The sequence below is a fragment of the Clarias gariepinus genome, chromosome 14 (genome assembly GCF_024256425.1).
Source record: "Clarias gariepinus isolate MV-2021 ecotype Netherlands chromosome 14, CGAR_prim_01v2, whole genome shotgun sequence".
Taxonomy (NCBI): Eukaryota; Metazoa; Chordata; class Actinopteri; order Siluriformes; family Clariidae; genus Clarias; species Clarias gariepinus.
The window spans coordinates 17,946,820-17,959,861 of record NC_071113.1 but is presented as its reverse complement, the minus strand read 5'-3'; the positions used below and the strand labels follow the sequence as shown (position 1 = coordinate 17,959,861).

At 40.6% G+C, this 13,042-nt stretch overlaps 1 protein-coding gene across 1 annotated transcript in view; it reads right to left on the bottom strand.

Annotated features, from left to right (window-relative positions):
- The window catches only part of ndst2b (N-deacetylase/N-sulfotransferase (heparan glucosaminyl) 2b), a 55,264-nt gene that overhangs the window by 26,108 nt on the left and 16,114 nt on the right, over positions 1 to 13,042 (bottom strand). The window contains exon 2 of the mRNA XM_053511303.1: positions 8,967 to 9,001. The gene's annotated coding sequence lies outside the window, so the exon portion shown is untranslated. The remainder of the gene's footprint in view (positions 1 to 8,966; positions 9,002 to 13,042) is intronic.

Sequence of the window (13,042 nt, the reverse complement as noted above, 5' to 3'; positions counted from 1 at the left end):
CTGAAACAGAATTTCCCAAAGATTCTTCCTACTCTGGGCAGGTAAATGGGGAAATACAGAAAACAGGAACAGTATAATACCTGCTCACTCACAGAATTATTCAATCAACCACAAAATCATGAAAGGTCAGGTTTTATTGTTAATGATCAAACATTAGACTGGACAAAAACGTAATAGTGAATTTGACCATGGCAAGGTTTTTAAGGCCAGATGATTGAATATTTCAAAAACGGCTTCTACTGTGTGTTTACAGAGGATGCAGAAAACAATCGGTGAGTGGCACTTGAGGTAGATGGACCGCAACAGCAAAATCACACATCCGGTTCCACTCCTGCCAGCCAAGAACAGGAATCTGAGTCTATAGTGGGCACAGGCTCATGCACACTGGCAGGTTTGAACAGATTGAAACCATTGCTTGGTATGATGAATCATGATTTCTGTTGTGGCATACAGATGGTAGGGTCAGAATTTGACGTCAACAGCTTTAATCCATGGACACAACCTGCCTTGTGTCTACAGTTCCGGCTACTGCTGGTGGTGTAATGGTGTGGAATTATAATTTTTTTTGCCTCACATTGGTCCCCTGTGTATTAACCGAACATTGTTGAATTCCAATTGCTGACCAAGTGCAAAGCTTTATGCCCCCAATTTGCCCACGCTTATGTGATGAAATCATCCAGACACGATGCAGAATATAAAAGAAATGTGTCCACCACCATGTGGAATTGATGCCAACAAAAAACTGTTCCCTTTAAGAAAGTATTAGTACCCAGTATTATTACTATCGTCCTAAAACAGTACATGTGTGTTTTATGGCTATTTGCTTGTCTTGAATACAGTGGGGCAAAAAAGTATTTAGTCAGCCTCAATTGTGCAAGTTCTCTCACTTACAGCAAACAGAGGCCTGTAATTTTCATCATAGGTATACCTCAACTATCAGAGGCAAAATAAGAAAAAAATCCAGAAAATCACATTGTAGGATTTTGATGTAATTAATTGGTAAATTTCTTGGTAAAGTAAGTATTTGGTCACTCCCAAACAAGCAGGAGAAAGAATGCTGAGTTTCATCCAAAGAACACCATACCCACTGTGAAGCATGGGGGTGGAAACATCATGCTTTAGGGCTGTTTTTCTGCAAAGGGATCAGGACGATGATCCGTGTAAAGGAAAGAATAAATGGGTCCATGTATCGTGAGATTTTGAGTGAAAACCTGCTTCAATCAGCAAGGGCATTGAAGATGAAACGTGGCTGGGTCTTTCAGCACGACAATGATCCCAAAAACAGTCCGGAGGAGTAGCTTCGTAAAAAGCATTTTAAGGTCCTGGAGTGGCCTAGCCAGTCTCCAGATCTCAACCCCATAGAAAGTCTTTGGAGGGAGTTGATAGTCTGTGTTGCCCAGCGACAGCCTCAAGACATCACTGCTCTAGAGGAGATCTGCATGGGGTAATGGGCCAAAATAACAGCAACAGTGTGTGAAAACCTTGTGAAGACTTACAGAAAATGTTTGATCTCTGTCATTACCAACAAAGGGGATATAACAAAGTATTGAGATGAAATTTTGTTATTGACCAAATACTTATTTTCCATCATAATTTGCAAATAAATTCTTTAAAAATCCTACAATGTGATTTTCTGTTTTTTTCTTATTTCGTCTCTCATAGTTAAGGTATACAGTACCTATGATGAAAATTACAGGCCCCTCTCATCTTTTTAAGTGGGAGAACTTGCTGTGATGTGCAAGTGGTGTTCTGAAATGATTGTGTTTCCACAGACAGCTGTGTCTCTTCCACACATTAGTCACAAGTTATCAATCGATTTTTTAAGGATCAGCATGTGGAGCGCCTGAGCCTTGGAAATCCACAGATAACTTCTCACCAACTTGTGGACTTAAACACCCAGCATAGTTGCAGTTGCAAGTTAAAAACTGCCATTTGTTCAGCAAATACCCATACATCATACACCATGTTAATTAAAGTTTCACTTTGCAAAGTGCACCCTGCATTTAGCGGTATTTGAAAACAGAAACGGTTCATAACTACAGACACACTGTAATGATAACATTCAGCTAATGATAAGATTTCAGCAGAAAAGTCAACAGAAATTCACTTGCTTTAAAGTGTGCCCTGCTCACATCTAGCACATTAGCCTTTAATAAAGTCTCCTAGTGCCCTTTGAAGAATAATTTGATGAGGCTGTTTCCCTTCATCCGTACGTTTGAAGATCTTGACTCACCTGCCTCCAACTGCGATCTCTCACACTCTCCCCAAGTTCTTAGAGCTCAAAATCACCCCGGCGTAGTGCTCCTAATTGCACTCTCTATTACATTCAAGTGTTGCTTATCTGCGGGAATGTACACCAATTATTATTTTTTTTATCAAGATGGGCTTGACTCAGTCGCTAATAATACACTTGGTCTCCAATTTCGAAGATAGGCAAAGACAAAATGTTCTCTTTAGGAAGCACAAGTCAGGCTGATTGGTATGACTTACTCTGGCATGTGCTTGAGCTGATTGGCCTTATTTTACTGATTATGAACTGCAGGAAGGAAAATCAGGAAATATTCTCTGTCAAATAGCTTGGGTGGGCTTTTATACTTTTGGTGCACATAGACCACTGTGAAAAAGTCTCAACTGCTCTTTACAGCATAAGCAATGTTTTTATAAGGCATGCATTCAAAATCGTTTGAAAGGAACCTTTAGCCATCAGCATGGTGCCCATATGCCTGTGCCATTCTTGAATTATTTACTCTGGCATGCCAGCTAGTACACTCGCAAGTATATCAACCAATCAGTAGGTAAATACTGTTTTTCATCCTCTTAGCTCTAAATGGAATAAACATGAATAGATTGAATACACAGAATGAACTGAACCACTTCTATAATTAAGCTATACACCGTATGGTATTAAATGAAAATATTACACAGGTTTGAATTCTACAATCAGTGTGAGTGTACTGTAACTGTTTCCCACTTTTCTACTTAAAAACAGACATGTACAGTATTTCTCCCAATAAAGTATCCCGCAATATCAGCAAATTCCTGCATAATCAGAGGATAATAACTACTCAACAGTCTAACAGTATTGTCCTTCCTCAAAGTGTTCTATTATTTTTATTATTATATTGCGTCTTAAGCATGGCAGATGCCCAACACTCTTCCATCAATACCTTCATTAATAATCAATGTCTGTTACGTTTTTCCTTCCCAGCTGTTCTTGCAATGCTGTTCAAGGATGTGTGTCAGGTTCTGGACTGAACAATGTTCTGAGCTGAACTTCTTCTAGCACTCACATACTTGTAATGGGCCGGACTGAATGTTTAGTTCAAGAAAGTATCTGAAATGCAGTTTCCTTTTTTTCTTGTTTATAACCCATGCCATTACAACTTGAAGCTTTTACCTCAAAGGAGCATCTCACACAGGCCTGGTTGTGAGGTCTGTGTTTGTCATACAGCTCCAACCCACCTTAATACCACCACAGGTCCACATTGGTGGTGTGCAAAACACACGGATGGGAAATGTAAAAAACAACCACAAGCTACCGGTGAAGAAATCCAGATCCAGAACTTTCTGAGATGCTTTAATATTTGCCCAAATATTTAGAGAGATTTGGGCTGAAATTGTGGACACATGAAGGCTAAGTTTAGCTGAGGACCAAAGTGGGTTTAGACATTGGCCACAATCTGAGCCTTGACTGTCTGAGTACGGCCAGTCTGAACACAGGCCTAACATTGGACATGAAACTGGCCTCCGAGTGGCGCAGTGGTAAAGTGCTCGCCCTCTCATCCGGAGATCGCAAGTTCGATTCCCGGGTGATGCTGTAACCTCTCGCAGCCGGAGGTCTAGAGAGAGCTGATTGGCCGAGCTCTCTCAGAGGGGAGGGATGAGAGGTACTTCGTGCTCCCACATTAATCACGGCTCTACAGCCAATCAGGGGTGTCTGTGAGCTCACGCAAGTGGAAGGAGCGGCTAGCACTTTCCTCCGAGTGTGTTACGCCGCCCTCAACGGTGCGTGAGCGAGCAGTTCGAAAACATGCGGTTGGCTGGCGTCACGTGGTTCGGAGGAAACACGTGACAGTCTTCGGCTCTCCCGACTGAGTGGTAGTAGCAGCCTTAATGTGGGAGCCCCCTAGTGACGGGGAGGAATTGGACACGACTAAATGAGGGAGAAAATCAAAAATGAAACATGATTAATTGGTCCTCAAATATGGGACATAGCATGCTGATACTATATTTATGTTTAACCTACAAAGGATTTTTTGGTGAAAGTGGTTATCATAAAGCCACAAATAAATGATAAACTAATTAAATATTAATCCAGATCACAAGTATACACAAATAACATTTGGGGCCTCAAGCCTGCAGGCTTAATTTAAAATCATTTCCTATTAGCAGAGAGTCAAAGACAAGGTCAATATCAGAGACAACGAGAGGGTCCATGTCTGTCTGTCATAGCCCACAGCCCTAAATGCTCCACATACACATGGCATCCCTAATGGGTGGGCTGAAAGGATAAGGAGTAGATCGATATGATGTGCGCAGCCTTTTGTGTGATTCAGAGTGATACACACACACGCAGTTCAAAGAAAACAGCAGAATCTATCATTTTTTCCAATTTGGGTTCCCATTTTTAACACAAAACAGCCAATAAATATATCTTTATTTTTTTTCATTTAAATGTTTTGGGAAATCCATGAAACAAATTAATTCCCATCAAATACCAATTTCGAATCTCCTCAGTCTTTTCTAGATGTAGTCCAATTATTTGCCCATTTTGACACGGCAGTGTGTCTTTAATATAAACCTGTGATTTGTAATGTAAGGTGTAATCTCATACTGTAGCTGTGCTGAGATAAATCAAGTCCTTGAGTCAGAATCTATAATTCCACAATACTCTGGTATGAAAACACTTCATTTCTTCATTTTTTTTTTTTCTCATTTTGAATGAAAAGATGCTTTGATTGTGCTGGCGTACACTGAACAGTAACGGAATTCTCACCTGAGTAAACATAAGGGCTCGCAAGGTAGCCGTGTCAGGACAGCATCTGGTCCTTAAAGATACTCCAGAGAGATCTGTTACGGAGGATCTGACTTTCTATTATAGGTCTACGTAAAAACACTGAGCGAATAAGGAGGAAACAAAAACTGAAAAGTGGTTTTTTTTAATCGGCATTTAAACCTGCAGAACTAGTGCGGCATTCATCTTTAACTCACTGTCGCAGATGTAATGTGTTTCGGAAAGAAATGAAATAAACGATACTATTATATCACCTTACGAGTAGAATTTATGTCAGAACGATTCATTTCATCATTTCCTATCTGATCTATGATACACATTGTACAGAGACGGAAGACAGCTATTACCCAGTTTTTAACTAGCTTTTCCCATTTTATCCATTATCACTCCCAGCATGGGCTCAGCACGACACAAAGCCGCAAAAGCATCATATCAGCTGGAAAATCTGCTTCCAAAATGCACAACAACACAGCCTGGCTTACTGGATGATGAAATGCATATTATATTCCCTCCGGAAAACAAAGCTCATGATCATGCAGGTTTCTCTACAGACAAAGAATTAATATATAATGCGAGTTTCTTCAAGAGTTTCTTCACGTGTACACAAAAATAAAATAAAAATCTGTTCTAGCCATCAATTCTTGACAATAAACAGAAGAGGAAGCACTTCAGATTTGCAACCTGTAAGCAAAAAACTGTTTCCACGGTAGCGTGTGCACGTGCACATGTGTGTGTGTGTGTGTGTGTGTGTGTGTGTATGTAAAGGAAAAGAGGGAAAAAAACATGCTGCAGCTTGTCGGCCTCAATGAGCCTTCACACCTCACATGGCACACACTCTTTCTGTCTCAACTCTTCCCTCACTTCCTCTACTTACCCTCCTTCTCCACACCAGCTTCTATATATATCTACACACACACACACACACACACATTAACATGATCTGACACACAACACACACACTGTTTATAGGGAACCTACTAATTCAGTACTCATGCCTGGCTGCTACACTACAGACCACTTGATGTGACTTTTGGTGGGGAAAAACATGCACGTGCATGCACACACACATGCACACACACATGCACACACACATGCATACAAACATATCTCTCACTAGAATGTTTAATCAAGTGAGAATCATAAAACCAGGTTTACTTACACAAGCAAATCGCTGTACGTTAAAGAGGGACAGACAGACAGACAGACAGACAGACAGACAGACAGACAGACTACTAGAGGATCAACACCTTAAACCAATCAAAGACACAATTAAGCAGGTAAGTATGACTGACCAGAAACTACATGCAGCAGGATTTGGGTACAGTTGCTCTCATCTCAGTAGAAATCTATGAAGAGCAGGAACAGTAATGAAAAGAGAAGCGACTATATGCAGCTCACACCATGTGTCTATTAAGCACATCTCACACTGATGGATGAGAGACTTACGCACATCGCAAAGCTATTTTTAACATGCTGGTGTTCAAACCATTGTTTCTGCTAAGAATAAATGAAAAACGCAGATACCATCAGGACTAAACGGAGCCCGTGTGCTAGACACGTGTTATTTCACAGGCGGCACACGACGATGAGCAAACCGGACAGAAAGGAGCAGATGAAACAAACCGAAAAAGGAAACAAATGCCCAATGAGAAGCGGGTGAATTGCATCAGCAGCGGTGTTTTTTTCAGCTTACAGGTCATTAGCTTCGATTGAAATAATTTGGTTCAGTCTTAATGCACACAAACACTGTGTGTTACCTCCCACACAATATCATTGAAATTAAAAGGACAGCTTCACCATAGCAACACAGCAAGCATCCCCACTCACCAGTCTTTCCATTACAGAAAACACACACACACACACACACACACACACACACACACACACACACCTGTCCCAGATCACCTCTGGTCCCACACTCTTCCTCCCAATTTGAATGCGGGCAGAGAAAGCAGCGTGCGTCCATCAGAGCTCGCACAGAATCTGTTAATACACACCATGTATTCAGGTTCTGTTCAGAGAAGCCCCTCAGGAGTCATTCTGATTAAAAACAGCCGACACAATAAGCCCTTAAGTACCATCGGGTTACTCTTCATACACAAACAGAGCTGGAACGTCTGCAATCATCCCTTGCCAGGAAATAGATTAATCATCCTTCGCACAACAACAACTGCAAACGTGTTTACGCGCAACAATCTCTAAATTAACTTTCCACGTACGCAGCATTTGATCCAAACTAAATTAGCAACACGGGTGCTAGGTGGGTGGAATCGGAGTTACTATTCGTGAGAGGTATGGGAGTCTTGTTAAAAGGTAATAATTATCTCATATAAAATTTGCAGAATGCCGGTGTAGTGGATCGCTCGCACTGTGCCTCACACCACCAGGGTCAGGGTTCGATTCCAGCCTGGGGGTCCGTGTGCATGTTCTCCTCGTGCTTGCCGTGTTTCCTCAGGGTACTCCGGTTTCCTCCTTGCAGGTTAAAAAGGTTCTTTGTGATTCCTTTCCAAGTTGCATGTGGTGTGTGAATGAGTGTGTGCTTGTGCAGCCTGTGATGGATTGACCCGTACGTGTACAGGATATAGTAAGCGCTGTAGAGAATGAGTGAGTGGGTGAGTTCAGCATGTGACTAGGGTGTTTCGTAAAAAAAAAAAAAAAAAAACGAAACATACATTATGCCAGATGTCCTGGTTATTTATTTATATTTATATGATAAAATGGCCCGGACCAATCCAAAAAATGATAGTTTTATAATCATTCAGAAAACCAGACAATGGATGTTATCATTCTTTAAATATTCTGGAATCAGTTCTCTGTAAATCTGTGCCATGGCTGCAGTAGTAGCCAGGACATTATTCAGGCCCGATCATGCATGTTACGTTTCTTTTAAATCTTTACTCTGCGTTCACAAGAGTACGCAAATACCTGGTTAAATACTTCGTACTATACTGAATCACTCGACTCTTGTCGTACTGTACTTCCCGGCTTAGGAGACAGGCCAAGACCAGGAGATCAAGAACATGAAAGCGCGAGAGCGAAGCTGGAAAATTACACTTCACTACGTGAGCGAAAATGCTCTGCTCCATACACTTTAACAAGACTGAAGTCTCCCCAGCTGATGATGTAAAAATGACATCGCTGATGGAAACAGAGCTGATGTGGCACGAGCAGATGATGCCTATTTTATATTAAGTATTGGGAACAGAACGCTGACACAAGCACAGCTTCTCAGGAAAATTCTTAGAGTTATATAAAGAAGTCTCTTCCTTGGCTGATCTCCTCCTCCTGCTTCTGCTTGCTGGGAAGCTCTTTTCACCACAAGCTCCTAAACTAATCACATCATGGGCTTATTTTTTTTGTTGTTGTTCTTGTTGTCGTCATGCACAAATTGGAACTACCAGCCTTTCGCAAATTAAATGCATGCACAGAGCACGTATTCAGTGCAACTATAGTGGCTCCAGTCATCTTTGAATTGCTCTCATTTGATGATATTTCGTTCAAAGCAAGCAAACATTATATACACATATCATGCCCAACTAGGCCGTAAGTAATTAGTAGGAAAAGTAAGCAATTAGCATCATTAAAAATGAAGCAACCCCATCATTGCCTTTGGGAGTTTTTCAGAAATGTCTGGATGCACTACTTGTTCTCTGTGGAAATGAGAAGGAGGCGAATCGGATTTTCGGTAATCACATAATAGCTTCCAGGAACCCTGAGCGAGTATTAAAAGCCAATCTCCTCGTCGAACCGAAAACGACTTTCCGTAGGATATTCACCTCTACCCAGCAGAGCGCTCGGAGAACTGCACCCACTACACTTACACACTACACTTTGGGTTATTTCTCCTACAATAAAGACATTTCATTAGTCACTACAGTACAGTATGTTGTCTCAAAGTTACACACTCACACTAGCACACACTCTTCTCATTGCATGGTTCGGACAAACTCACCTTGGCTCTTATGGGACGTGCTGACCAGGCGTCACCTGCAGGAGAAAAAGAGAAAGGTATAAGCTTCAGTACAGACAGAGTTACTATACTAACAGCTCCGTGATGCTCTAAAACATGATGCTGTCAAGGAAAAACTGATGTTTCATAAATTTAACAATACCTTTTTTTTTCATGTGTGCATCCATCTTAATTTCTCATTTTATTCTTAAATCTGCAGATTTGCAGTTTTTGAATGACATACTGTAATCAATAGACTTTTACAACCCCAGTGACCTCGATACGAAGATACAGCGACAATCAAAGAGAAAAAACATTGTATTATTTCAAAATCCATCATCAAGCAGTATTAGCTCAGGCGCTGCTCCTAATCACTGCTGCTGCGCACAGTGTATCCTCCATCAACATCACAACCACTTCATTACAAACAGATTTACAACTCACACACTCCGGTGGCTACCGCTAAATATGAATGAAAAACCAGGTCAAAAGAAAACATATCCGGGGCAGCATGCATCCATAATGATTGACCATTTGATCCATATTCATGACCTTTATATCCTTAAAGGTGGGGCAAAGACGGTGCAATCACGAGTTGCCACGGCGTCTGCAGATTTATCAGGGACGACTGCTCCCCATTAAACATATTAATTTGCAAACATTTGCAATTCATTAATCCTACTTCCTACTCCATGGCGCCAGGTGCCATCATGTGTTTTGATGGTGGAGTAGGCCCGGGAGTGTGCAGCTCCAGCAGCTCCCTGACTGACAGGCCTCTTAATGAGAACCGAGAGGCGCGATGGCGTGGCCGGCGTCTGAAGAGCGCCCTTATTACAGCACGCCGGCCGAGCGTGTGAGCTGCCAGCCTGATCTCACTAGCCTGTGTGTGTACTGCCAGTCTGGAATCTATCTCCGAGTGTCGACCTTCTGTTTATTCACAGTTTCATTTATTTAAGAACCGAATAAAGTATAGCGTGAAAATGTATCTCTGTACTTACGAGTCTCGTGTCCTCGGATTTCCTAACGAGTCAAAACAATGAGCAGAAGTTCCAAGCATTATTGTGAGCAGGAATCTGATAAACCTGACACATCTTAGCGTTCTGTAGGAAGATGATAAACACAGCCTCTGTGTTTGACTTGTGAAGTGTGAATCTACAGTTTATACAGTTAAATGTGACCAGTTCTCTGGTAGGCATCACATTTTGGGCAAAATAAAGTAATATTCCATATGGCTGAGAGATTAAATTTGCTCACTCAGTGGTGAATTCTCAGCCGGGGGGCAAGTCTCTTTGGCTCGAATCCCAGTATTAACTGTATTATATCACGGCTCTGAAAAAAGCATGGCCTTCCCTACTGTAGCTAACCAACTGCTCAAGAAAGGCAGCAGACCTGCATGTGGAGCCACTGTGTGTGATAGATAGATGTGTGCACATTACTACATGCATAAAAACGCAACATTTGTATAAAAATCCTGACCTAAATGGTCAGTGTAACTGATGCGATACATTTAATACAGCTCATTTGTTCTGTCGAAGGGTATTTAAAACTATCGTCTATACCGCTTTATCCTGTGTTCAGGGTCGCAGGGGGCCTGAAGGCGGGGTACACCCTGGACAGGGTGCCAATCTATCCAATCCAGTGCACACACACTACAGGCAACTTGGCAACGCCAATTAGACTAACCTGCAGGTCTTTGGACTGTGGAAGGTATGCATCAAGCACGAGGAAAAGATGCAAACTCCATGCACACAGAGCCTGGCCGGGAATCAAACCCGGACCCTGGAGGTGCGACAGCGACAGCGCTAACCATTACACCACCGTGCCGCCTATATAAAACTCCAAGTATTGCTATTATACAAAGTCACAATATCTCTCACTCAGAAGTACTGATTGACCTTTTTAAAGACTGTTTAATAATTTACTTGCATGCAGTTATTACCAACACATCAGGACAGCTGTTAAATACTGAATGATTAGCAAGTTAACATTCTCCTCGTTTGCACAGGTTCTGCATGCCATCAAACCAAATTAGTCAAGGATAAATCACCCTAACAGTGCTATAGTATAGTGCAATGCTACTATCTTTTACCTAATAGTTAATTTTTTTTAATAAGTACACTAGAGATGGACGATTCCTTTATGTTTAAACAGGGCACTTTATCTCACAAAAACCTATTTTCATTGCAACCAACATTAAGTGACAGCCAGCGTAATAAAACAGAATTGTGGAAAAGTCAGGGGGCTCTATGCAACAGCGAGCAGCCTTGTTTTCAGATTCAAGGTTCATGGCTTTTGATAAACGCCCGGTACAGGCAACTTAACACTTTTCCACTTCCTTCCATCTTAGAGAGAAGTCCTTCACAGTCCATTAAATCATCCACTTTAGTGAAGGTCAATCTGGAAGATGCCAGAGGGAGTCATAAAGCTCACGCCTCTTAGCATCTGGAGCGAGTCAGCGCAGCGGCCCACAGCTCTGATCGTTTTATTCATTTCGCTGTATTTTACCTCCATTTCATTTCATGCACAAATGCGCATTTTGTTCTTTCCATTTCAAGCATAAAGAAACATTAGAGTACCTTTATTTCCATTTCACGTGAGTTATTTTTCTGTGTAAAAATAAAAGCTTTGCAGCTTCAGTGCTGTCAGCAATTAGGAAAGACAGAAATGACATTCAAATGGACAGCGACACACAAACACTTACACCCCGCAGTTTATTAAGGCAGAGATCAGTCTCCGGCAAAAACAAGGAAATCGCCTTTATTCTCCTTCTCTGTTCCATGTGTGGATAGATATACTGGACCTGTGTTGCTTTTTACATTTGTATTTTCACATCGCTGTTCAACCTTATCACCTCTCAATCCATATCTACGTGCAGTTCACAGTCCATGTGAATATCAGCATTTCCTTCCATTCATCATTCTCTCTTCCTTTAGACTATATATAAAGCCAGAACCACTGCTTTACACAATATACTCCACTTTCTTTATATCTCAATAGTTTGGGTTTTTTATCAGATAGTCTTTCAATGTGAAACATTTATTTACGTCTTATTTTTTAAAGAAAAAAAAAAACAAAGCCGACCAAAGGAGATAGACAGGGGAAGCCAATAGAGAAAATGCTCTGTATATTAGCCATGTGGATATTCCAATATTGTTACCTAAGGCAATAAAAATGAGATTTTTTGGTGCCACAGTTAATTTGGTGTAGTTTAACGGTATGACAATATCAGAGCGAATATATCCATACTCAAAGCCACGTAATATACTATCAATCATTATGATATTAGTTTCAGCAGTGTTACTGTATCACTAAAGCTCATAATACAGTACAACGCCATCAGCAAGTAGATAATAAAACTGCACAAACAATATGACAGTTGATCAAAAACCACCGAAAGTTTATCTTTAAATATGTAGTAAAGATGGAATTATATTATAAAAGATATAAAATTAAACTGGAGGAGGGAATTCACTGGCATCAGTATATTGTATAAACAATTGAATTAGTTCTTTCTCATACGGAAATGTGATACATGGACATGCATGAATTTCCATAAGAATTTGAAATATGTGTTCTATGTGATGCTTGTTACATTTAGGCATTTGGCAGACGCTCTTATCCAGAGCGACTTACAAAAAGTGCTTTAATGTTTACAACATTGGATACATACTTACACTGGGTTTACTAGGTTAATAACTAAGTACCATTAGTCCAACACAACTGAGGTGTTTTTTTGTTTTTTGTTTTTTTGTTAAAGCATGTATGTCATATTTATGAGTGTGTAATTTATTTATGTCTATGTATTCCAAGCGGTAATTAACTAAATACTATATCCAGTATAAATGAATGTATCTTGGTACCAGCTGGTTGAAATTTATTGTGCCATTTATAAGCAAAATATGTTGTTTCCCTATATTTACATGCATTTACATGTATGGGTAACATAATTTTAATGTACAGTATAGGATGCACACATACATTACCATACATCCTCATTGATATTGATCAAAATATATGACAATATTTGTAACATTTTTAAAAATACTTTGGATATATGGACGATGTGTATATACTGTACT